This window comes from Eschrichtius robustus, chromosome 6, assembly GCF_028021215.1.
Source record: "Eschrichtius robustus isolate mEscRob2 chromosome 6, mEscRob2.pri, whole genome shotgun sequence".
Lineage (NCBI taxonomy): Eukaryota > Metazoa > Chordata > Mammalia > Artiodactyla > Eschrichtiidae > Eschrichtius > Eschrichtius robustus.
This window is the reverse complement of record NC_090829.1, coordinates 54,452,937-54,480,520: the sequence shown is the minus strand read 5'-3', so window position 1 is coordinate 54,480,520 and position 27,584 is coordinate 54,452,937. Positions and strand designations below refer to the sequence as shown.

The 27,584-nt window shown below is 35.2% G+C and overlaps 1 protein-coding gene across 14 annotated transcripts in view; it reads right to left on the bottom strand.

Annotated features, from left to right (window-relative positions):
- Positions 1-27,584, bottom strand: part of NAALADL2 (N-acetylated alpha-linked acidic dipeptidase like 2) — a 1,511,782-nt gene that overhangs the window by 1,175,511 nt on the left and 308,687 nt on the right. For all 14 annotated transcript variants that reach the window (XM_068547430.1, XM_068547429.1, XM_068547431.1 and 11 more), the window contains one exon: positions 13,255-13,363. The gene's annotated coding sequence lies outside the window, so the exon portion shown is untranslated. The remainder of the gene's footprint in view (positions 1-13,254; positions 13,364-27,584) is intronic.

The window sequence follows — 27,584 nt, the reverse complement described above, 5'->3', positions numbered from 1 at the left end:
CATTAGCCACATACTCAAAAAATCTTGATTCAATGGTTAAGGGTATAAATTAATTTAAATCTTAGCTCTGCCACAGTGTAGTTATATAAATTTGGAAGAGGCACCTACCCTTTCTTACTCTCAGTTTCCTTGTTGCAAAATAAGGATAATAAAACCTCTCACAAAGAATGGTAGTAAGGACTAAGTGATGTAAAACATGAAAAGCATTCTTAGCTGCCATTATTAATGACAGTGTCATATCCCTTGAGTGGAACAGGATTGAAAAATGTAAAACCACAGTTATAGGTATGAATCACAAGGCAAACTCTTCTAATGATACTCATATTCTAACCCAACCCACTTTGAACCACTGTTAAGCAAGCAATTCAAAATCCCCAATGTTAAAAAAAAACAGTTCTGTAATTTTGCATATGTAGAAATATGTTGTCCTTATTTGATACTTTGCCAATCTTCATTCACACAGGAATCATGAATTTCCAAGAATTTAAGCCTATTAAGTAATAATTTCCGAATTGGAAATTTAATAAAATATTTTCATTTTATAAACTCACATTTTTTTTCTATACCTCTGCATATCCTTCTTGATATGCCTTTTAAAAATAGTTAGCTAGTGGGAAGCAGCAGCATAGCACAGGGAGATCGGCTAGGTGCTTTGCGATGACCTAGAGGGGTGGGATAGGGAGGATGGGAGGGAGGCGCAAGAGGGAGGGGATATGGGGACATATGTATGCATATGGCTGATTCACTTTGGTGTACAACAGAAAGTAACACAGTATTGTAAAGCAATGATAATCCAATAAAGATCTATTTAAAAAAAGATATGTATCTTTAAAGAAAATACAAAAACAATCCCATTTTCCAAATATATCTTTATCTTTTTACTACTTTGAAAAAGACACAATAGCTAGCAGAGACTTCTATAAATGGAGTGGCATGTCATTGTCTTAGTCCTCTCAGACTGCCAAACAAAATGCCACAAACTGGGTGGCTTTAACAACAGAAATGTATTCCTCACAGTTTTGGAGACTAGAAGTCTAAGAACAAGGTGCCAGCAGGGTCTGTGTCTGGTGAGCGTGCTTTCCTTGGGTTGCAGACAACCACATTCTTGCTGTGTCCTCACATGGCCTTCCTTTGATTTGTGGTGCATGCAGGTGGAGAGAGGAAGAAAGAAAGCAAGCTCTCTGGTGTCTCTTTTAAGGCACTAATCCCATCATGAGGGTCCCACCCTCATGGTTTCATCTAAACCTAATGATCTTCCAAAGACCCCCCCTCTCCAAACTCCAAATACCATCACATTGGGAGTTAAGGCTTCAACTTACAATTTGGGGGTCAGGGGGGGACACAACTCAATCCATAGCAGTCACTTTGCTAGAACAGACAAAGGATAACCAATGGCTAGAAGAGGGGAAATGTAAACAACTCTAAACTTTCATACACACACACACACACACACACACACACACACACACACACCTTTCAAGCTTGCCTTCTTAGCACTCCTAATGGCCAGAGGTTGCATAGCTATTTAGTCCTTCAGAGTACTCCTACTTATTATAAAAAGCATGAACTTAAGATACAATACTTGCCTCTTTCCCCATAAATCAAAAGAATTAAAAGTATAACTCTAAAATTTCAAAACTAATTTAAAGATGATAAACGGGAAGGAAATTTTTAAAAATCGCACTGTCATTTAAACTTCCCTACTAATTTTAGAATAAAATCCTAAGGGAAAAAAGGAGATCAACAACATAGTAAATTTGTTAGAAAATTATTAGAAATACATACAAACACAAAACACACATACAGATAGATACATAAATGTTAGTTATACATCACAAGTCTTATATGCATGGAAAAGCTAACATCAGAGTATACACAAATAAATCTGTAAAAAGGCTTTCCATAATCTGGCTCAGTTTAATCTACAGTAGTATCCCATTCAAATTTTTTGCTCTAGCAAAACATGCCATACTGTTTTATGCCTCTACATGTATCTACATTTTTTTATGGAGCTACATATGGACTACATAACTCCTACTCCTCCTGCAAAATGTAGTTCTTAAAAGATAAACACATTGCTTAGGGGGTAATTATTATTCTTAAGTATTTTATCCATAAGAAAATCACTAATAATGTATTGAAAATTGATTTCGAGTTAGAAAAGAAATGTCAAATTATATTGAAGCAAAACAGAACAAATTAACAAAGGAAAAAGCAGTAAATAAGAAAGCTAAAAACATAGTAGAATTAATAAATAAATTCAAAAGCTGATGATTTGAAAAGAAGAAAATCACTAGTGAGCCAAATTTTTTTTTAAAAAGGAATAAGGTAGAAATATACAAAATAAATAAAAGATAACCACAGTCAGAATAAACTTAAAAGAATCATAATGCTGCTAAACACCATGCGAGTAAACTTGAAAATCTAAATAAAATGGATAATTTTCTAAGACGATATGATTTGCCAAAACTGACTTCAGAAGAGACAGAAAATCCAAAGACTGATTTATATAGAAGAAATGGAGAAATTTGTCAATAGATAAATCCAAAAGCAGCAGTCTTCGATAGTTTCACGGGGAAATTTTTAAAATCTTTAAGATCAAAAATTTCAAGGCTTCTAAAATCTCTCCAGAATATAGGGTAATGAAGAAAACATCCTGATCCAACAAAGACTGCATGTACACACACAGGAACCAAGTCAATGTCACTTATGAATATCAAAGGAAAATCCTAAATTCAATATTATTAGCAAATAAAATCTAGGTATACACAAAAATAACATTACATCATGACCAAGTGAGGTTTATTCCAAGAATTTAAGAATTTTCAATATTAGGAAGTCTATTAATAAATTTTTATAGCAAATTAATAGATTTCAGAAAAACATTTTATTCTCTTTGTATAAAAGACTGAAAAGCCATTTGTCAAAATTCAAATAACCATTTTGTATTAAAATACTCGATAAAATAAAACTGATGAGAATTTACTTTATATGATATAATATATCTAGCTTAGCCCAAAAGCCACTGTCATGTTTAGTAGGACAACACTAGAAGCATTACCAACAAAATCAAAAACAAGGAAAAGCTCTCAGTCATCAGTATTACTTAACATTGTACTGGAAATATAAGCCAAAAAATTAAATTAAAAAAATTATAAATAAATATTTTGGAAAGGAAGAGGTAAAACTATTACTAACTGCAGACAACATAAAAATATAATTGCGTACATAGAATATCCAAGAGAGTCAACTGGCTTCTGGCATACACAGTTGACTGGAATCAAACATACTTGGGGGAAAGAATGTTTTGAGAGAGTTGTATCTGCTAATAGATTGTGACTAGATGAGACATGTAAAAGACCACTAAGCTTCCGACTTCCTGTGGGGGGAAGCAGGCTAAGAAAGCTGCTCAGTCACCAATAAGTGAATACTTTCCAACACCTTCTTTATGTAACAAAGGAGGACAATGAAAATGAAAGGTCCTTCCAGAAAGTAAAGCCAAAAATTCAAAATCCACGGAGCACAAAAACAGGGGAGTCATACCCAAAGAGCAGAACCAGGACTTCAACTTAATTCAAGATACTTTTTTTAACCTTCTAGGTAGTAGGCTGGCAAATATTTACCCAGGTGCATTTTAGAATTGCTAAGAACCTCTGACTGCTATCTGATGCCCATTCTTTTCTTTTTCAAATGACAGTGATTTTTACCCAGGAAGACAGAATAAAAAATGGTATCTGTCTTTGCATGTATATTCATACAGATGCATACGAAACTGATCACAGTAATGACTGCTTTAGCCTGGGTGGAAACTGAAAAGACTGGGAACGAGGCGGAAAGGAGACAAACTTTTCTCTGTATATCTTTTAATATATATAATTTTTGGAACTGTGGGAAGGCATTGATATTCATAAAATAAAATGAAACATACTTTAAAATATGTCTTAGGACTTAGTGAATTACTGAAAAGGGGATTAAGAGATGTAATGCAATGATTCCTATGTTTCTGGTGTGATCAGTTTAGTGCAATACACCAAGAGAGAAAATATATTGTCATCATATCTATGGGAAAGAAGACTAATTTTTAGATATGTTGAATACCAATCACATCCAAAGCTATTCACTGGTCTTAGAGTGACCAATGATTCAGGTTTGCCTGACACTATTTAGGTTTCAGCATTAAAATTCCCACATCCTGGGAAACCCCTCCTCAGGGTGCAAAATATCCTGATTTTCAGAAATGGGTACAGAAGGTTAGGGGGAAAGTACAAAATACATACAGCAGCCAAAAAAATTGAGCCTAAAAGTAGTACTCTATTTAGCTTCAAATGGATATGGCATAGATGATTCACTTTCAGTAGTTACCGCCACTAATTTTTTTTCTGATGACTGACGTTGTCAACTCTGATTTGTAGTTCATAATAATGAAATATCCATTGTTGCATGACTGAGTGATGTTACTTATGTTTGCAAACTAAATGTATTCTAATTGTGAGCATTAACAGTCAACTTTCACTTTGCCTGTGGATTAAATATGTACTTCGTATTAAGGTAAAGCTAGTTTAATTTTAACATTGTGCATATTGTGTCCACATTTTCCAAGACTTCAGATAATGAAATGAGAATTATTATAATGCCAGTGTCAGCATAATCCAGACAACTGTATTATTTTATTAACGGATAGAAAGACACATACAACTGGATTAGGGAGGAAAGTAACCAAGACAGAGCATTCTATACAAAAGGCAGAAAGGAATTGGGGATTGGGCATAGTGGAAAAGAGGATGTGAAAGCACCTCGGGAGTCTAAATTTTGCAGATTCTAGATTAAACAAGCAAGTACTTCTAAATCAATCAAACTTTTTTTTATCTCCCCCAAAACACCAGTGCTCAGTCAAAAATAGCTACTGTATTGGTCTGTGGGCACACCACAAGAATAAACACACATCCTACATCCACTTGATTATTCTGTCAACATGAATAAAGATACATTTCCTGTTTCAGAGGTTGCAACCATGTAGGCAAACAAAAGGAGAAATTTTGATAATTGATGTGTTGGCCTATTGCAGCATAGACCTGATTTAGTCAGGCCTTATTAACAATCATGCTTTTTACAGTACTGTATATCAAGTGATGCACTGAATCATATCAACAATGAAAAAAATTTCCCTCTAGCTCTTAGGTGCTTTGATTTGGAAAAATGGAGTTTTAAATCATCTTCTTGAGATTTATAAGAATATCATAAAACCACAGAGAAGATAAAGAATGGTAATACCTTGTCCAAATAAAAACTAGACTTTGCCCACTGTATTCATTTTCTATTGCTGTCGTAACAAATTACCACAAACTTAATGGCATAAAACAACACAAATTTACTATCTTAAAGTTCTGGAGGTCAGGATTCTGAAATGACTCTCACTGGGTTAAAATCAAGGCATCAGAGCTAAAAATCAAGGTATTACCATGGTTTTACCTTTCTAAACGCTTTAGGGGAGAATCTGTTTTCCTGGCTTTTCCTGCTTCTAGAGGCCACCTCCATTCTTTGTCTGGAGGCTCCCTCATATCTTCAAAGCAACCAATGGCTGGTTGAATCTGTACATCACACCACTCTGACACTGACTCTTCTGCCTCCCTCTTCCACATTTAAAGGCCCTGTGATTACACTGGGCCCACCTGGATATTCAAGGATATTCTTCCTGACTTAAAGATAGTTGATTAGCAAACTTAATTCTATCTGCTACCTTAATCTCATTTTGTTTTGTAACATAACATATTCACAGATTTCAGGGATTAGGACGTGAACATCTTAATGAGGCCATTATTCTGCCTACCACACTCAGCTATCTGCATTATTTGGCAGACAGTGTGAATGTAAACCTTGACAAATCCCAATAAGCCTATAAACTTCTGACCAAAGAAAACGCAAAGATATTACCAGCTAAGTATCTTGCATACCTTATACACATACACTACTGCTAAAATGGGGTGTGTTTTACCTACCTGTGAAATTGAGATTTTCATAATGAAAGCTTTTTTGATCATTTTTCAGTTTCCTTAATGTGCAGAAGTAGTTAATGAGATTTTGGACTTTACAGAAATGGAGAAATGTATCCTCCTTAGACATGAGTCTACAAATGGCTACCATTGTCACTGGCCACACACAAAGTGTTAAAATGTTATCCTGCCATAAATTCAGTTCCAAAGCATGGGACAAGAATAATGATCTTCTCTAATTTGGAAATATATTGAGGATGAGAACGAAGAAAGGGAAAAATAAATAATAAAACAAAAGAGACATTTATGGACTGTTTCTTTAAATCTGTCTGATGAACTCTGAGCGGCCATAAGGAATCTAGAGAAAAATGAACTGACTGCATCTAAGTTGTTTGATATTCAGGCTGAGACAAACACTCACAGACTACTTCAAAACTCCAAAAAATATCAACAGAAAAGGAAAGCCAAGTTTAACGAGGACTTTTTCATTTTTTAACTAAAACTGTAATTTATTTGGAATCCATTTTTGTAAGTTCAAATTATCTCTGTACTTTAAAACCATTATCCCTGAGAAAGAGAGGTTTAACTTACGGTGCCATACAAAGCACTCTAAAGTTTTTTGAAATGATGGCTATTTTCCACAGGGTTAGACTCTACGGTAAATTTATAGAAGCAAAAGACCTGGTTGACAAACAGCTTGTCCGCCAAAACAAACCTGTAGATACAGAGTGGATAGATAGATCTGGAATCTATTTCTAGCAGGTTTAAACACTTGCTGCTGCAAGGAGTTAAAATCTTAAGTAATTAAATGATCTTGTTGAGAGGATATTTAGCTTGGTGCTATCACAATGGCCTGATAACCAGGATTAGTATAAAGAGGGCTTGACAAGTGCAGAGTTTCGAATCAAAATCAGTCTTACATGTGACTATATTCAGTTTTACCAGTACTACTTACAAGAAGAATGATGACCTAAAGCCTGCAGGCAGTTCAGAGAAGCATTATCAGAAAAGGAAACAGAAAGAGTAAAAATCTCCTACTGTATCATGAGACAGAAAGAAACATGCCATTGTTATTTTGTATTAAATGTAGGTAATTTGTGCTTACTTGGTTTGCTTTTAAATTCTCCTGTTATAATCTCTAATTTATTTATCATAAAGATTCACAGTAATATAGCTTCTAAAATTTAAATATCCAGTAAAAGTTCAAAAAATAGTTAAAATAAACTGGTATATCAGAGGATAGAATGAAACATTATAAAAATATTGTTTTTATACATACTATTTGTTTAATTAGTCCTGTTTATTACTGCTAATTGCCATTTTAACTATTCTGCAATTTTGTTTACTAGGAATTATGTAACAGAAAAGTAAATAATAAGTAATATTATATAATTTCAAATAAATGCCTTTTTTCATATGTTAAAGTAATAACATGCATGCATATAATTACATTACATTATGTGATGTTATATTATGTTATGTTATATTGGTTTTTTTGGACTGGCATGGTATGACAAGATGGCTCTCTAAAAAACCGATCACCCTAATATTTGAATCTGAAGCCAAAGAGATTGATCTGGGCTGGAAATAAGTATTTGGGAGTTAAAAAATATCACTCCCACCCTGTGCTACTTTTTACATGCTCACAGTACAATATCACACTACATTGTAATTATTTGTATCCCCACAAAACAGAGAACATCGTTAGGGAAAGTAGTATAGCATAATTACCCTTGTTCCTCTAGTGCCCAATAAAGTATCTGGCATATAAAAGGTTCAGCATAAATATTTGTATGAAATTGTCTTTGAAAAGTTTTAAAGAATATTTTTTAAAATATTAACATGTTACCTCTGGAGAAAATATTTTATATGTAAAAGAGCAAAAGAAATAAGAGAATGAGTTTTGCAGTAGTACTAACAACTTTTTATTTAAAAGGTGAACACTCAGCTTGAAAAAAAGTCAATTTTAGAAATAGTTCTCTTGGAAAGACAAATATAAAAAGATGTTTCAAGGACAAGAAAGCACTTCATATATACACAGGTATGAAATTCATACCACGTAAGTTAACAAGAGACCACATGTCAAATTTGCAAGGAAATGTTACAGATGTATTTCAGTTATATAAGGAAATGAAGCTACTTGTGTGAAGATAATTTTCAGTATCAAGTAGTAAATGAATTGCTGCCGAACTGATTAATATGGTTAAAAGTTGGTATCTTTGAAATTTATATGAAAAAGTATATGTAAAAAGCTTCAAAAAACTTATGAGATCAGGCAAAAGATATGTAACAATTGATTTACCTGTATAAAGCTAAAGTTAATGAGTTGGGGCTCTTCCTCTTTAAAAAATATCACTTAGCTCTTAATGACTGACCTTTCATTCCCTATATGAATGCTGTTCTTTCATTTCTTTAGAATAGAAAGGAAATTATTTCAAAATTGTCTTCTGAGAGAAATACAACATTCTTAAAGAAAAAGTTTAAAAATTAATATCATTTTAGCTTTCAAGGACAAGTTCTAATAATACAAAAATTACCATTTCTACTATAAATGGTACAATGAAATTCAAATATTATGGTTAAATTACTTTATGCATTTTATATTAGGTAAGTGTATGATATAGCTCAAAACAAAAAAATATTTCAATGAATTTATTAAAATGTACTTTAAAGGCAATAGACTATAAGTCTTCTCCTAACAAAGCTAATCTCATGCTGAGTAGATAAACTAAAAAAACACATTGTTTAGATGAAATTACATTGGGGATGTGGGAGTACTTATGGACAGATTATAAAAAGTTCCTCAAGACTTTTGCCATCAGTGTTCTTCCTTATCTATCCCTTGCATGGGACTTAGAATATCAAACAAGGGTCTATTTCAATCCATTGGGTTAGAAATGCAGAGCCCCTGAGTGTTATAAGGCTATTTATGATACTAGGTTTTATTTTTCCATTGAAATGCTGTTATTAGATCATTTAACTGCCCTATTTTTTTTTATTAGTCTTGTACCCTAAGGAAAGGCTGCCTCTTAAAGAAAATAAAATAGTCAATTCCAGAACAAATCACATTTATTAAACAGTTTAGTGAGAACCTCAAGAAAAATAAAAATTGGGATAATTGCATCTGCTTCAGTTTAAAGAGACCCAGGAAGGGGTGGTAAACCTCAGGCAGCATAAAATGGCTTTAACAGACTCCAGCATCCAGCCACTCACTAATACATGATTTCTAATTACTTCTGTAGTTTGTCACTGTTCAGCACAATCAAATCTAATTGACCAGAAAATTTTGGTTAGATTGTACTCAACTATGGCTAAATTTTTACTGTTATTATGCTGGTTTCTTTGTGAACATCTCAACTTTACTGCATCATTAAACCTTAAATTAGATTTTGACAATAAGAATATTTCATAAAATTGTTCAAACAACTGCAACATTCACACAGGAGCTACGGTACTCTTAAATCCACTGTCATGTTTTTAAAAAACATTTAATTTAATTCATACCCATTCTTTCTGGGTTATTACAAACAACGGCACTTTGATTTTAATTAAACAATTTGAAGGCCATGACTAACAAATGTCAAATGCTAAAGGTGAACTCATGTCTTAACATGAGTGCATGTCAGAGCATCTTTCATAGCACGAAGGGAATTCTAGTCTGAGGGTTCTTAGTTTCAGAATCACTGATGAGGTGTACATACACGAAAGGTAGCAATTAACTACCTCAGTTTAGAAGCTTGCATTACTTTATTCTCATGTTGAGAATCAGTGATCTAGCAATAGATTAGACATTTCTGTCATCAATTCTCTAAAATCTAGAAAAATAATATAGAAATGATTGAGTTTGTTGTCTAAATGTCTACTTTGTCCATATACTCTGTGTGTTACTAAAGCATTGAAGATAAACATATATGAATTTATTCCTTGAAGAGTATAAAGAGAATGCTTGCTCACACTGGTAATCTTTTTTTTTTTTAAATGCCTCTATAAAACAAGACAATAAGATAACATCATTCGATGCCTCCCTGTATAGTTTACCTTATATTATATCTGCTGACATTTTCACATATATGCTTATTTTATTTTCCACAATATGTGGAGCCTTCAGAAGAAATCAAGTATGTTTGAAAAAAGAGCTGATACTTTTTGTTAATGTCAGATGTAGTGGGTCAGTGAAGGAACAGATCTAACCAGTTCTGATCAGTTTGAGCATTAACATCCAAGTACTTCAGTTTTGACTTGGTTGTCAAAGAAACGGACAGAAAATACATTACATGACAACATGGCTGGACTATAACATCTAATGTGAAAGTGTAACCTAGCAGGACCCTATGGGGCCTTCTGGGGACAGACTCTTCTCCCATATCCTCTGCTATAGCTCCTCCCTGAAGTAACCAGATGATAGTATCTCATGCATGTTTCCTGAGTTTTTCAGATAACCACCACCAAATGGAAGGAATTAACTACTTGATGATTAAGAACACATAGCTCCCAGATCTTCTGGCCCCTAAGGATTGATCATCATCAACCAATCAGAGAATTGTGCAAGAGCTGATCACATACTCTGCGACCCACTCCCACCCCCACCTGGTCTTTGAAATTGCTTTGCTGAAACCCTTCCAGGAGTTCGGGGTTTTTTTAAAGCACCAACCGCCCATTCTCCTTTCGTGGCCCTGCAATAAACCTTTCTCTGCCTCAAATTCCAATGTTTCAGTTTGTTTGGCCTCACTGTGCATCAGGCACATGAACTTGCATTAGGTATCAAAAGCCTCTTAAAACATTATTTCAAAGTTATATATCTTAGGGCAGTAACAGTTTCTATTAACACGTGAAAAAAATTATCTGAAAGATCTAGCATACCTCACACAATACAGCCATTCTCAAATTGATCATTTGTGAAGTAACTTGCATACTTCTACAAATGCACATGGTCATGAAATTAAAAACTATACAAGTAACAAAGAAAGAAGCAGCTATTGAGAGGGCCCAACTAAAGGCATAAGAATCCCAGTTCCTTCTAATTCTCTCTTTATCACTGGGATAACACACGTGGCTCCCTGCAGTCATGAGTTCAGTTTTCTTGTAGACATAAATTCTGATTTGAATTGTGCCAAAAAGAATAGATAAGACTCCCAGAGTATATTGACTTGGCCCACTTCCCGTCTTCTACTAGGCTTGTAACCTAATTACCATTTGCATCTGATAAAATGTACTTATTTTCTCAACTAAAGTATGGGTTTAAAAGGCAGTAAAATGTGATAAAAAGAAATAAATATATGTCAGGGCCGTAAAAAGGAAAAAAAAGTTTTTAAAAAGCAAAACTGGGCTTCCCTGGTGGCGCGGTGGTTGAGAATCTGCCTGCTAATGCAGGGGACACGGGTTCGAGCCCTGGTCTGGGAAGATCCCACATGCCACGGAGCAACTAGGCCCATGAGCCACAACTACTGAGCCTGCGCATCTGGAGCCTGCGCTCCGCAACAAGAGAGGCCATGATAGTGAGAGGCCCGCGCACCGCGATGAGGAGTGGCCCCCGCTTGCCGCAACTAGAGAAAGCCCTCGCACAGAAACGAAGACCCAACACAGCCAAAAATAAATAAATAAATAAAATTTAAAAAAAAAAAAAAGAAAAGAAAATATACTTATTTAAACTACAACTATCATTTTTCCGTATAAACTAATATTTGTTTTAAAATATTAATTAAAATATTAATCAAAAAACACTAGAACTTTTAAGTACTCCTTAAAAAATCATAAAACTAGTCCCAAACAGGTGGTATGACTCTCCTTTACTTGTTCACGTGATTTTTTTTTACTGTGAATACTCAGTAAGAAAGAAGCCGCTAACTGGTAATTTACAGAATAGGTTTTATTCTTTGATTATGGTACTGGATTCAAAGTTCTAACTCTAGGTCACTTAAAGAAAAAAAAAAAACCCTCAGAGTAAAATATTAAACTGATGAATTATTTAAGTACTTTATGGTCAAAAAATCACCTTTCCCTCCAATTCTAATGTACAGTTCAAAGGGAGATTCAAACCAAAAACTATTTAATTTCATTTTGCTTATTTATATTTAATTACTTAAAAAGGAACACACACAGAGCTCAACAGATGCTAGGCAATATTGTGTTCTGCATAGTAAAAATATTTTACAAACATATATTGAGTTGGAAATGACCTTAGAATTTATTCAATCCAACAGCCAAGTCCAATACTCCTCCTGCTTCCCCCTTCCTCACCCCACACAATTTACTTCTTTGTCCAGCTTTAAAATACTTGAATCTGAATGGCTTTAGAAGGGGCACAGCCTCTTTCCCCACAGGCTCACTATTCCCTATTGTCTCACACCCAGCCACTCCATACAACTCATATATTATATGTCTGACCTTCAAAGCTCAAGAATTTGCCACCCTTTCCTTGTTTAATCTAGCCCCTTCATTTCAAAACCTAGGGAATACTCAGATGGTTAAGTGATTCATCCAAGTTCCTAAAGTATGTTGGTGGTCATGCTGGGTCTGCTCAGATTTCCTAGCACTTGGTTCTGTGCTGTCTTGTAGGCCTTTGCATCATCCATGCCACATAAAGTTTTATACATAGTAAGCCTGAACCAGCATTGGAACATTGATTGCAGCTAGTGCTTTACAGAAAAAAGTATTTCAATCATATACTGGCATCATCTGCTCAAAATAGGAGTGTTTCCAGGAAGAACTATGAACTATCTTTAAAACATGTCTTTTAACTCTAATGCCTACATGGAAGTTCACAGTCTATGTGTGGCCATATATAGACAGATGTTCCAAAAGGTCATTGGACCTGTATAAACTTGGAATAAATAAGAAAAGCAAAGCCTTGCTGTATCATGGCACAAAATGCATTGTTGTTATCATTTTAAAATAAAATTCTGGGTCAACTTAAACTTAAAAAAAAAAAAAAGAAAGAGAGATTAATTTGATTACTTACAATAAAATTACAATTGTATAAAAAGCAATTGATACCACAAAGGCAACGAAACTACCAATTTCAACAGCCACACAGAAATTAAATTTAGGTAATGCTTTCCAAAAAAATAACTGGGCTCAATTCCATGAAATAAAAGATGAACAAAAATTAGAATAATACGATTTTGCCACAGAATGATACTCACACTCTTCTCTTTTTTCAAAATTAGCAGCTATTGGCACATTATAGAGGTATGCCAAATCACCTTATTAAAAGTTGATTCAACAGTAAAAGTCTTACATTCTAATTAAAGCAATTAGATCTTACTTCAGTCAAATGATCCTAGTGCAACCAGAGGGTCTTTGCAGGTCACAGGACTCTGACAAGCTGAATCCAGGGCTCTTCATCCAGGTGCCTAACAGTCAAAGCTCATTTCCTGTTCATAAATCAAAAAACAGAGGTGATCAATTTCAATTGGGAGAGTTGTATTAGATAATTTATCAGTTGGCTCCTGAATTTTATTCTTTAGTTAATGCTTTTTAGAAGTTACATTATCATTTCTTTTTAGTGTAAGCAGCCTAAAATTCTTCATTCTTTTTTGGAAGTCAAGAATGTATAAAATGTAGACATTTTTTTAAAGCACAGCATTTTATTTCAAGGACAAATATATATAGAAACACACTAATACTTTCCTCTCTTTTTTTTTTTTATAAATCTATCAACGCGAAGTTAGCTTTATTTATTTATTTTTAAATTATTTATTTATTTATTTATTTATTTATTTATTTATGGCTGTGTTGGGTCTTCGTTTCTGTGCGAGGGCTTTCTCTAGTTGCGGCAAGTGGGGGCTGCTCTTCATCGCGGTGCGCGGGCCTCTCATTATCGCGGCCTCTCTTGTTGCGGAGTACAGGCTCCAGACGCGCAGGCTCAGTAATTGTGGCTCACGGGCCTAGTTGCTCCGTGGCATGTGGGATCTTCCCAGACCAGGGCTCGAACCCGTGTCCCCTGCATTGGCAGGCAGATTCTCAACCACTGCGCCGCCAGGGAAGCCCCATACTTTCCTCTCTTGATCTCATTTTCACGTGTGTACACCTTAATTTAGCTAGCCTAAGTGGGAAACTTACCTTGTGCCATGCATTACTAAACACTGTAAAAGATAAAGCAGAAGACACATAACTGGACACAGTGACTTGTGTTTTTTGGAAGAAAGGATTAACCAAAGGAAGAAATATATAGTAGAAAGAACACATCTAGGACTGATAGCCTGGTTCTTCTGTTGAATACCTGTGTGACCTGGGTAATTTCTGTTATTCTTTAAATATCAATTTAAATTTAGGATGAAAATAGGTAACCTGAAGAACTATTGTGAGAATTGGAGACATTGTATATAATAACGTGCTTAGCATATTTCCTAACATGTACTAGTTCCTCAATAATTGATATTATGTAGTATTTTAGGACATTGGCAGTCCTTCCCTATTATTTTATATCTTCTAATGCCAGAATTGGTTATTCTACATTTTATATTTATGGACTGTGATATTAAGTAATAATGCCTTAATTACAGAACCACTTATTTTTTTACTTCCCCTCTTTAATTTTATATTTTTATCGTAGCATTGAGATATCTGAAAGTTACACTATGTTTTTATTTTCTTTTTAAAATTATTCACCCCAAATAAGCTATTATTTTCTTCAATGAAGGTCAACTTGCAGCACTGCATAAGCTTGTGACTAGGGAAAAAAATCTTGCCCGTTCATTAGGTTAGTTTATTTTCTCTTTGCTCTCCTAATTATTTCCACCTCATTTGAAAATTTCAAATCTCCCTGAAGCTTTATATAACAGGAAATAATGTGTCATAAAGTACTCAACTACCAAAATACAGAGTAAAATAATATTTCTGCATTTTTTCTTAAATTCCTTCTGCATTCAGGGAAAAATTACTTAAGGTAGATCCCACAGATTCATACAATGTGGAAGCCCCATCCAACTCCCCTTTCTTTTCTCATAAATTTCAGAGCTTCTTGATAAGATAATATAAATCATTTAATACAAAAATGATAAGCTTTCTGGACCCACCTATTATCAAATAAAGTCCTTGGTGCAAGATTAAGTGACATACATCATCAGTACATACACATATACACACATACTCACACATACAGGTCAGGACATTTTAGAATATCTCATTTGTGGGGAATAAAAGGGTTGTCAAATGCGGAAGACTGAAGGTCACTACTCAATTCTCAATTTTTATTTAAAGGGACCTCATGGGCAAGGGTGTGCAAGAAATCAATCACTGTCTTAGGACCAACGTGGGCTTTGGCTATCCCTCGACATTGAAAATGAAGAAGAAGTCATAATAAAAATGGTATAGGCATGCTCACAAAAAGTCAAGCTACAAATCAAAGGAAATCCAAGTCACATGGAACTTTCCTTCTAACCCTCTGTCAGCATCTAACTAGATAAAATGGCATACTGCCATCTGCATCCCTGCATTTAATTAAAAATTAAACTGTATAGAATGGGTTAGATAGCTGAAAAGTCATATGTCATCTTGTCTAAAATAATGCCTTCAGTCAATCCCCCTTGCTTTTTCTAACCCCAAATTCAGTATTATGCTTACTATGAAATGAAGTCTAGTTTCATCTATTGAAATGCATTATTCAAGATGTGATTTTCTCACATTCTTAGGGAAACTTGCCTGAATTAGTTCCTTGTGGACCTTTCAAATTTTACTTAAAGTCAGAATACTGGAATGAGAAGGAAGCTTGAAGATTCTCTCACTCAAGTACTCACACAAACACCTACCATCAGTTCCCACTAGACATTTTATTTGATAATAGACTCCATCCTGACCCTATATCCAATGTTTTGGGAATAAAATCTCAGAAATAAAAAGCCCCACTTACATATGGAGAATTTTTCTCTATACAGAGTCTTTTTTTTAATGGTATACATTTGTATCAGAAAGACAAAATGGTACAACTCTTTGGAAATTGTCTTTAGTTCTGATGATGGCTTGATGAAAACATATTAATACACTAATTTTGGATTTTCTTAGTCACACTATATAAAAACAAATTAAAAACAAACAAAAGAGCCACCCAACACACACTGTTTTCCAATTTAGCAAAGTTTCTGTGGAATTAATATAATATCATTAACAACCATTCTTTTATATGGTTATCATTTTACTAGTTTATGGAGGATGGCTTTTCCTAAAACAGCTTTCTTCAAGCCACTCTACTGATCAAGAACTAACAAAAATTCCCTGGCGTCAATCACATTAATTTCACTTTCAGTTTAACATCCACTGAAAGCTCACCATGAGCCAAGCATATACTCTTCAAATACTGTATATGAATTTGGGATTTTTAAATATCTTGAGCCACATCTGAGATTCCTGAAGGCAAGGACTATGCCTTGGTTAGCTGTGCCCCCAGGACCTATCACTTTGCCAACATATAGAGTGTGCACAACAAGTGTTAGTTAAATGTCATCTGTGACTCTCAACATTTCTAGTCCTTTCCACAACACAGATCTCCTCACAGCCCGTTGGAAGAATACACTGAGTATTCACTCCATGTCTTTTCTCATGCTGACCTTCCTTTCTAAGACATTTATTTTGCTCTCTTTTGCCTAGTTTCTACTCATTCTCCAAGATTCACCTATATCATGAAATCTATTCTAGCCTAGGCATTTAATGTCTCTCTAATATTTTTCAAGACTATACCACACTGAACTCTAATATTTTGAAGAAGAGTAGGAAAACCAGATTTATACTTTTTACATATCCCCCACAGCTCCTAGCTCAAAGTTTGGCACATAGTTGCTAACTAGTACAGAGGATACAGATGATTTGTGAGCTGGGAAAGATACAAGTCCCTTGTTGATGAATTAGATCAGGGATCGACAAACTACAGGCCAGGGGCCAAATTCAGCCTGCTATCTGTTTTTATAAATCAAATTTTATTGGAACACAGCCACATGCATCCATCTATGCATTGTCTATGGCTGCTTTCCTGCTATAACAGCAGAACTGAGTAGTTGTGACAGAGACTGTCTGGCCCATAAGCCTATAATATTTATTATCTGGTCTGTCACAGAATAAGTGTGCCAATCAGTGTATTAGCTCAGTGGTTCTCCAGTGTGGGCCCAAGATCTGGGCCATTCACAGCCTTAAGTATTGTGGTTATACAATACTCTATAAGCCAGTTCTTAAAGGGTGGTCCCTGAACTGGCAGTACCAGCTTCATCAGGGAACTTTCTAGAAGTGCAAAATCCCAGACCCCATCCCAGACTACAGATCAGAAACTCTGGAGATGGGGGCCAGTAATCTGTGCTTTTACTACCCCTTCAAGTGATTCGAATGCACACTAAAATTTGAGGACCACTAGATTAGATAAAGAAAGGAGCATTTATTAACACCTGGCCATAATGACGTGGCCTGGCTATGGCAGATCCTGTTTCTCCAGCTGCTACTAGTGTATACAGAGATTTTAAGTGATTAAAAGATATCATTTATGTTTCATCTGCCCTGAAATGTAACACCTTGGGTTTACTCTGAAAGAACACTAGGGAACAGGATTACCTTGATGTGGGAATTGCTACAGCACTTTCAGTAAATGCTAATACAGCCGCCAGCTGTATATCCAAAGGCAAGACAATATACCAAGTGCCAAAGTATAAAATCTATCCAAAAATAGATTGAAATATCAAAGCAATATAGCAGATAAGCTCCAGCTTTTATAGGACTGCCAGTCAAGACAAACCTTTGCACAGTGATTCTCAGCAGGGATACAGGAGAAGCGGCCTACAGCTCAGTTTGAAACTCTGCTAATCAAGGATTTGTTCCAACATGCATATCCCCAGTGCTAAATCTCAAATGTGGCCAGGTAGCACTTTCCATGATAGCGTGTGGTTAGAAATAAGAAATAATCGCTACCAAGCCTTGTGGAAGGTAGTAACTAGCTAGTATTCCCTCTGGAAAAAAAAATATATAATTGCATTATACAATATATACACTTTTCATGAACTAATATTTGTTTAAATTTATAGTAAATCCCCCTTCTTCATCGTTTCTCTCTAAAATACAGATTAGCACCAGCAGCTATGGCTATGATATGACAGGGTTATAATCTACAAAAAATAATGGCAAAATATTGATGAGATAAGCATGATGAAGTTATTTTTTTCTGGAAAGACCTTACCTCAGTGTATTATATTTAATGCTGAAAGCCCAGCAGCTATATCAGAAAACAACAATAAAATTATTTAACCTATTGAAGAGTCTACATAGAGGTTAAAAGAAACATATGTCAATCAGTAAAAATAAACTATTGATTGACAGCCTCTAGAAAGTTCACATTATTTCCTGGTCATAAAAAATCATTATGTTTCCACGCAACAGTATAACAATTATTCCTCTTTTGAAAAATGGCACATAGATGCTATATGCCTAAAATCTGTGTAAACATTTTGTTCAATATCCATTTAAGAGTGTTTTTATTTTGACATATATCTATGGAAAATAGGAAAAGCATTCCAATCTTCTGTGTAATAGAAAATTGGGAAATATGAGCCTGGATTTCACACCTATGAATTTAGTAAATGATTGATGACAGTTCAGATGATCCGTTAGAATTCTGATTCAAAGACTTAAATTCACATTTAAATCAAGGATTAACAAATACATGATTTGGTACTCTTATGTTTAACTCAGCCCAAATTCAGAAAAGAAGAATATACAATTATCCCTCTATATAGGAACTACCAGCCCATGTAAAGACTAAAACTATGCTTCACTCAGAAATAATTCACAGTGGGGAGACATAATACCTATCCAGAATGACAGTGAGTCGCAACCAGCATGAAACAAGGAGGTGGCGGAGTAGGTTACAGAAAGTAATTAGGAGTAATGCCCTAAAATTTTAAGGAGTGGAAAATTAGGCTAAATGTTAGAAACCTTTCACAGAAAGTCCATTAGCCTCTAGAATCAACCTCCAGCTGAAGCTTCTTCAATTGCATCATTTATAATTAGACAAGAGCCCGTATTGCCAAAATACCATAGGGAATTATTCATAGGGAATGACTAGTAAGATGTATTAAATGAACTATTTTTTTTTCTTTTACTCTTAAGTTAGATCTTTTGCATATCTAACTGTCCTGATTTCACACACATTAAAAAAATAGTGAGAAGATGAAAATCCTTGAAGGTTATTCTTACTATTATGCCACATCAATTCATATTGTTGTTTTTTTTTCCAAAGCAAGAGGAAGATGGGATAAAAGAAATAATTAAGAGATAAAAACTACTCTTGAATAGTTCACTCAAAATACTAAATTCAAGGAAAAGGTCTCTTAAAAGATAGTACATTCATTCATAAAATTTGCATAGTTAAAACCATATTTAATTACTAGCAATGTCCTAGTACAAGACATAACACAGAGTTGGTAATCAATAAATACTAAATGAATAAGCGAACACTTCCCCCCTGGAGTTTTTTTTCCTAGGGTTTATGCCCTTGAGATGTACGCTTATTAAAAATCAGTCAGTTCCTTTATAAGATTGATTAAGGAAATAAGTGGAAATAAATATTTTCCCCCAAGTTAAAAGAAACCTGACCCTTCCTTCCCAGACCACTTATCAGTAAATGGATGGTTTCTTAGCCTTAGGTCTCTAGGCTTTGTGCTGTATGTCAAGTTCTTGATCCAAGCAAGGTAGCCCAAAAAGTTATCAATAAAACACTAGGCTACTTTTTCTTTCTTCATTTCATACTTACAATGCCACCATTCCTGCCAGCTACTCATAAATATAAATTCGTATCTGTGGCTTCAGAGATATTGCTGTGTGGTCAATTAACTCAAAAAGATTACAGATGTAAGTTACAAGTCAATCTCTCTGGGTTTCAATTCCAGCTAAACCATGAACTCTGTGACCTTGGGCAAGTTACTTAACCTTTAGGTTTATTTCCTCACCTGTAAAGTGAGAAAATTATATTAGTGATATCATCTCATAAGGTTATATTAAGGATTAAATATCAGATAATTCATGAAAAATGATTTCAAGTGCCCTGGAGAGAGACTGTCTGGGTTCAAATCCTAGCCATGATATTTATTAGCTGTTTGTACTGGTGCACCTTACTTAGCCTCACTGTGCCTTCTAAGCGCATAGAAAAAGACCAGCTATTGTTATTTAAGTAGCTTTGATCTCCAGGACGCAGCAGTGAGTGGTGGCCAGAAGTGAGATCTTAATTCCCTTCCCAGAAATTGAACCTGGGTAGCCTGGATGAAAACCAGGAATCCTGGCCACCACACCCCCTGGCTCTTGCCACCAGTGAAAAATGCATTTCTCATGGAGGCAAAAACTGTAAAAACAGGTACAAAGTTTATTATTAGAGGCACAGTACAACAAGTGGGAGAGCACACAGAGAAACAGTTTGTTTAGTTAAGATAGAAGCAAGGCAGAGAGGCACACCCGGGAGAAAAAGGGTGCGGGCGTCCTCCCTAATGAGGAGGAGTGCAGTAAAGAGGTGGTGGAGTCATTTATATAAGGCAGTTCTTCCGGGTCTTTGTTTACCTTGGGCCAATTATCTGGTTTCTTTTTCCACAACTGACCTGCCCTAGGACCCTCACCAACACGCATGCACAACTTTTTCCAAGATGGATTTCAGCCCAGAGGCCTATGGGATGGCCTTAGCATCACATATTATGGGGTGGTGCCCCCTCCGTTTTGACCCCCAAGGAGACTTTCTGCACATGTGCAATGTTTCCCTTGCCCCAAGGATGGGAAGTGTGTGACCTCTTGATCCTTTTATGGCACTCTGTTCCTACCATAAAAATGCCCAATGTCTGGTTATTTACCCTATTCCTGTTGCTGGTTTTTATATCGAGGTACAGATCTCGAAATATAGACAGGAGTCTGGTCATAAATATGTAGTCTAGAGCCCGTTTGTCTCTTGCCTCAGGAAATGTAAACAGGGGGCTGGTAATGAATGTCCAGCCTGGAGCCCATCTTCTTCTCATCCCAGGAAGTGTGAACAGGAGGCCAGTTGTAAACGTCCAGCCTGGAACCCATTTATCTCCTGCCTCAGCTTTAGTGGAATATAATTTATACATCTAATGTGTGTAATTCAGTGATTTTTAGTAAATGTATACAATAAGTTAACCATCACCATAACCCAGTTTTAGAATACTTCTTTGCCCCCCACCAAAATTTTCCTTATGCCCATTTGTGCTTAATCCCCACTTCCAATCCCAGCCTCAGGCAACCACTGATTGGCTTTTTGTCTCTGTGGATTGTGATACTGTAGTCATACAACATGTGGCCTTTGTTTTCTGGTGTCTTTTACTTAACATAATAGTTTTAAAGTTCATCATAGTATGTGTCAGCACTCCATTCCTTTTTATTGCCAAATAATATTCCACTGTATAGATGTACCTGCTATTACAGATAGATAGATGATAGATAGAGAGATAGATAGATAGATAAATAGATAGCTATAGATACAGACAGATATAGATATCTCATCATCATCCTGTAATAATGAAAGATCTAAAGATTATTTCCTCTTTCCCTGCCAGGCTGGTCTCTAAGATTATGTTTGATTTTAGGACAATCTTTCACTGTTAAACAAATAGGAGTCTTTGGGGTTTCATCTGTTTCCCTGTCAATTAAGATTATGACTAGACTAGTGACAATAAACTGAGTACATTTCCAGACTGTCAATATATTTCATGATGTATATCTTTTTTTTTTTTGCCATTCCTTCCAACTATCACTGCCATTTCAAATGTGTGACTTACCATTCCCTTTAAAGGCATGTGACAAGTCATTATTCCCTGTTGTTTCTCGTGGCTCCTTGGAACCAATAAATATGTGAATAATAATGAAAGCAAGTATTCTGGGAAGAGGGGGATAGCAGGTATTCTAGGACCTGAAAAACAGTGAGTATGGATGATCATCTACACTGAGTATGTAGAGAGAAAAGAGCCAATGATGGGATTCTAAGGAACTTCAACATTTAAAAGATGATAAGAGGAAGATCCATGAGGGAGGCATGTAAAAAAAATGGGAATAATATCAGAAGAAAATAGGGTCACAGGTGCAAAGGAATGAAGAGTCTCAACAATATGCAAAGGTTTAGACAACACAGATTTCAAGTAACATCAGCACTTGGAGCACCTCCAACTATCTCCAAGGCAGGAGTATGCTTGAGACCATTTGAGGCAGGTGATGTAAATGAATGAAGTATCTGGACATAAAGCATTAAAGGGTTACAAGGATTGTGGGGTGGTTGGGGAGCAGCAACAGTTACTCAGCTCCCACAGATTGTTGCCATGTGAGGTAATAAGCCCAGGAATGTCAGGTCTTCTTCAAGTATGCCCAAAATAAATGTGGGGAATGTCTCAATTTTCAAATGTTTTTCACAAACAAATTTTTTAAAACACACTGTGTATAAAAATAATCATACAACATGACCAAGTAGAAGTTATTTCAGATACACAAGGCTGGTTCAACATTTAAAAACCAGTCAATGCAATCCATCACATCAACAGTCTAGGAAGAAAAATTACATGATCATATCAATAGATACAGAAAAAGAATTTGACAAAATTCAACACTTATTCATGATAAACCTCTCAGCAAACTAAAAATAGATGGGAACCTCTTCAGTTTGATAAAGAACATCTAAAAAATCCTACAGCTAACATCATACTTAATGGTGAGAAACTAGATGCTTTCCTGCTATGATTAAGAACAAGACAAGGATGTCCCCTCTTACCACTCCTTTTCAACATCATACTGGAAGTCCTAGATAATACAATGAGAAAGGAAAAGAAAAGAACAGGTATAACAAGTATAACACAGATGATATGATTGTCTATGTAGAAAATCTGAAAAAAATCAACCAAAAACTCCTGGAACTAATAAGCAACTACAGAAAATTTGATATACAAGGTGAACATAGAAAAGTCAATTGCTTTCCTATATACCAGCAATGAACATGAGGAATTTGGAATTAACACAATACTATTTACATTAGTACCCCCCCAAATTAAAGATTTATGTATAAATTTAACAAAATATATACAAGATCTATATTAGGACAACTATAATACTCTGATGAGCAAAATCAAAGAACTAAATAAATAGAGAGATATTCCATGTTCATGGATAGGAGATTCAACATTGTCAAAATGTCAGTTCTTTCCAACTTGATCTATAGATTTAGTGCAATCCTAATCAAAATCTCAGCAAGTTATTGTATGGATATAGACAAATTGATTCTAAAGTTCATATGGAAAGGCAAAAGATAGAGAAAAGCCAACATAATATTAAAGAAGAACAAAGTCTGAGGACTGATGCTACCTGACTTCAAGACTTACAATAAAACTATAGTAATTAAGACAGTGTGTTTTTGGTGAAAGAACAGACAAATAGATCAATGGAACAAAATAAAGAGCCCAGAAATAGATTCACACAAACATAGTCAACTGATCTTTAACAAAGTAGCAGAGGCAATTCAATTGAGAAATGATAGCCTTTTTGAAAATAGTGTTGGGACAATCAGTCACATGAAAAAAAAAAATTAATCTAAATACAAAATTTACAACCTTTACAAAAATTAACTCAAAACAAATCGTAGACCTAAATATAAAATGCAAAACTATAAAACTCCTAGAACATAACACAGGAGAAAATCTAGATGACCTTGGGTTTGGCAGTGACTTTTAGATACAACACTAAAAGCATGGTCCATGAAAGAAGATTCGATAAGTTGGACTTCATTGAATTAAAAATCTTCCACTTTGCAAAAGTCACTGTCAAGAGAATGAAAAGACAGCCACAAAAAGGACTGTTATCCAAAATATACAAAGAATCCTTAAAACTCAATAATAAGAAAATGAATGGCCCAACTAAAAAAATGTGCAAAAGATCTGAACAGACACCCCCCCCCCAATAGAAGATATACAAGTGGTAATAAGCATAGGAAAAGATGTGCAACATCATATGTTATTAGGGGATTGCAAATTAAAACAACAATGAGATACAACTACACACCTATTAGAATGACTAAAATCCAAAACACCAACAATACTAATGAAGATGTGGAGCAACGGGAACTTTCATTAATTGTTGGTTGGAATGCAAAATGGTACAGCCACTTTGGAAGAAGTTTGGCAGTTTCTTACAAAACTAAACACACTCTTACCATATGACCCAACAATTGTGCTCTTTGGTATTTACTCAAATGAGTTGAAAACTTATGTTCACACAAAGACCTGCACACAGATATTCATAGCAGCTTTATTCATAAGTGTCAAAACTTGGAAGCAACTAAGATGTCCTTCAATAGATGAATAGACAAACAGTGGTATATCCAGACAATAGGATATCATTAAGTACTGAAAAGAAATGGAGTATAAAGCCACAACAATATATGATAAATTATGCATACTACCAAGTAAAAGACAATCTGAAAGCTACATACTGTATGATTCCAACTATATGACATTCTGCAAAATGCAAAACCATGGAAACAGTAAAAAGATCAATGATTGTCAGGGATTTAGGGGGAAGTAAGGATGAACAGCTGGAACTCAGAGGATTTTTGAGCAGGGAAACTATTTTGTAAGACATATAATTGTGGATACATGACATCATGTCTTTGTCAAATCCACAGAACAACGCAAAAGTGTGAAGCCTAATGCAAACTGTTGATAGTGATGTATCAATGTTGGTTCATCAATTGTAACAAATGTACTATACTGGTACATGTGGGATGTTGATGTTGGGAGAGGCTATGCATCATCCCTGTGGTGAAAGGATACATGGGAACTCTCTGTACTTTCTGTTCAAATTTGCTGTGAAACTAAAACTGCTATAAAAACAAAGTTTATTAATTTAAAAAATAACTGAATAAAATTAAAACAAACACATACATAGTGTGAGCCAAACAAAACACGTCACTAGACTGGATTACAATTTGTTTAAAGACTGTAGTAGCACATATGCTCCAAGACTTGGGATACAATTAATAATATGTATAAAACATATTCATGCAGAAATAATGAGTAAAGAATAAGGGTAAGGTAATTATTACATCATCCTCTATTTCTGGGACTTGAAAGAAATCCTAAGTACTAACAAGTCAATGGGTAATGATTTCCATGTTCTTAATGAAAAGTGATTCTTTTAGAAAGCAGAGTCTAGGCTTCTACCACTTTGTACATAACTGAAAAGTAAAAATATTCAAAAAATTTTATAATCAAAGTATGAGAAAAGGAGGAAAGAACCTTCTTTCTACCCAAATCCACCATGCAAGCATATATTTAGATAAAAATTAAATACAACACCTAGAATGAGGCCATAACAATATTCAAATAAAATTAAGACATAAGTTTCTGAAGAGTATGGGCTTTCTTTCATTTACTGATTTATCCCTAGAATCCAAAACAGTACCTAGGACAGGAAAAAAATACTAAATAAATATTCAGTTAATAAATATATGACTTACATATTCACTTTAGAAAAAAATCATTCTGCCTGTACTGTGGACCAGAAAGGGGCCAGCATGGAGATTAGAGGAACTTGTTAGCAGCCTATTGCAACTGTTCAGCCATAAAATAATGAGGGTGTGGAAAAAAGCAATGGCAGGGCTTCCCTGGTGGCGCAGTGGTTGAGAATCTGCCTGCCAATGCAGGGGACACGGGTTCGAGCCCTGGTCTGGGAAGATCCCACATGCCACGGAGCAACTAGGCCCGTGAGCCACAATTACTGAGCCTGCGCATCTAGAGCCTGTGCTCCGCAACAAGAGAGGCCGCGATAATGAGAGGCCCACGCACCACAATGAAGAGTGGCCCCCACTTGCGGCAACTAGAGAAAGCCCTTGCACAGAAACGAAGACTCAACACAGCCATAAATAAATAAATAAATAAATAAATAAATAAATAAATAAATAAACCCAAAGTTAAAAAAAAAAAAAGCAATAGCAGTGGAAATGACTGAATGCAATCAGAAAGAGCATAAACAAAGCCACACTTATAACAATGAGAATCAGCCACTGAGAGCACCAAAAACTGAAGGGCTGGAAGAGAAGAAGAGCCCAGGAAAGATACTGAGAAAGAATATCTGGTGATGAAGGAAAGGAATCACAAGACAACAATGTCACAGAAGCTCAGAGAGAACATATTTAAGAGACAGAAAAATAGTATCATGTTCAAGAAGAGGCCCAGTACTATGGGCAGGTCTGGAATTAGGGGTGAGGTGAGTGAAGCACTCACTGTGGGCAAAACAATTTAAGGGGCATCAAAAAACTCCGTAATGAAGATAAATAATATTTAAATGCATTACTTTAAAATTAAAAATTAATGCAAAAGAATCCACGGTGAACAAAATATTAAAATTTTGAATAAAGACAGGTCATTGTTTCTTTGTGTTATTACCCTGCGTTACTGTACATGCTGACAGTCTGTAGTTCTTGGACCTGCAAAGCCTTTGTTTTCCCACTGGGTAGGTTTATGGGGTTGACAATGGTCTGCCAATAGATTAGGCAGGATGGAGTTTTATATATAGGCATGTTTTTTGATTGTAGAGTTATTATTAACTTTTTCCACTTGGTTCAAAACATGGGAGGGTATTTTAATAAGGGGATTTAGGGACACACCTTTTTCCTTTACCACAGTTTCCGATATGACTTAGCACAGCACTGACTGAGACTTGGAAAACTTCCTTTGGGTTTAGCAATTAAAAGTCATTGGTGACTTAGTGGGAGTAGTTTCAGTGTGGTAGGGAACAGACAGGCCAGATTGTGGTTGATTAAAGAGAGAATAGGCTGAGGGCAAAGGGCTAGAGAGAGAGATGTTTGAGGATAAAGGGTAAATAATCCATGAGGCAATACAACTACTACACTGTTCTTTTCTTCAAACAGATCCACCCAAATCTGTTTGCAGGGAGGCAAAAATACAGTTTAAAAAAAAAAGGAAAACACTGGTCATTCCTAGTGTGCTGCTTTAGAAACAACGATCTTCATTGATGCATTACATTGATTACTTATGCCTGAGGCTCTGTGCTAACCAACCAGTATCACCATGGTTTCAATCAGAACATTTCTGAAATGTTCCCAACAACATGTATGTTGACATATCTTTCTACTACACATCCCATATACTAGGAATCATCTCTACAAAGATGATTCTCTTGAAAACTGGGTGATTGTTACTAAGCAACAACCAAAAAATGCAATTTTGCAATATCATTTAGATTTAGTTTGAAACACAGTAAATCTCCACTTGTTAACCTTTTAGATTCACAGATATCTCATAGGAGAAATTCCAAATTGGATTATAAATGTAATCTCAGGTACAAAATGATCCTTAAAACTTAATTATGTCTTTACCATTAGAATTTTCCAATATGAGTATGCAAATGCAGGCATATTCATGATGCCCCACTGAAAACCATCTCAATGTCAATGAAGGTGAAGGAGTACTAAGTAAATAAAAGGGGAAGGTTTCTAATTAAAACAGAATTAAACACTTCAAGCAGAAAACCATGTTTTTAATTGTTTTGTGGGACTAATCTTAAAAGGCTAAAGTCTGATGAATTAGGTTATAGTTTTGTCAAGCCCAAAGCTTCCTTCTAAGACAT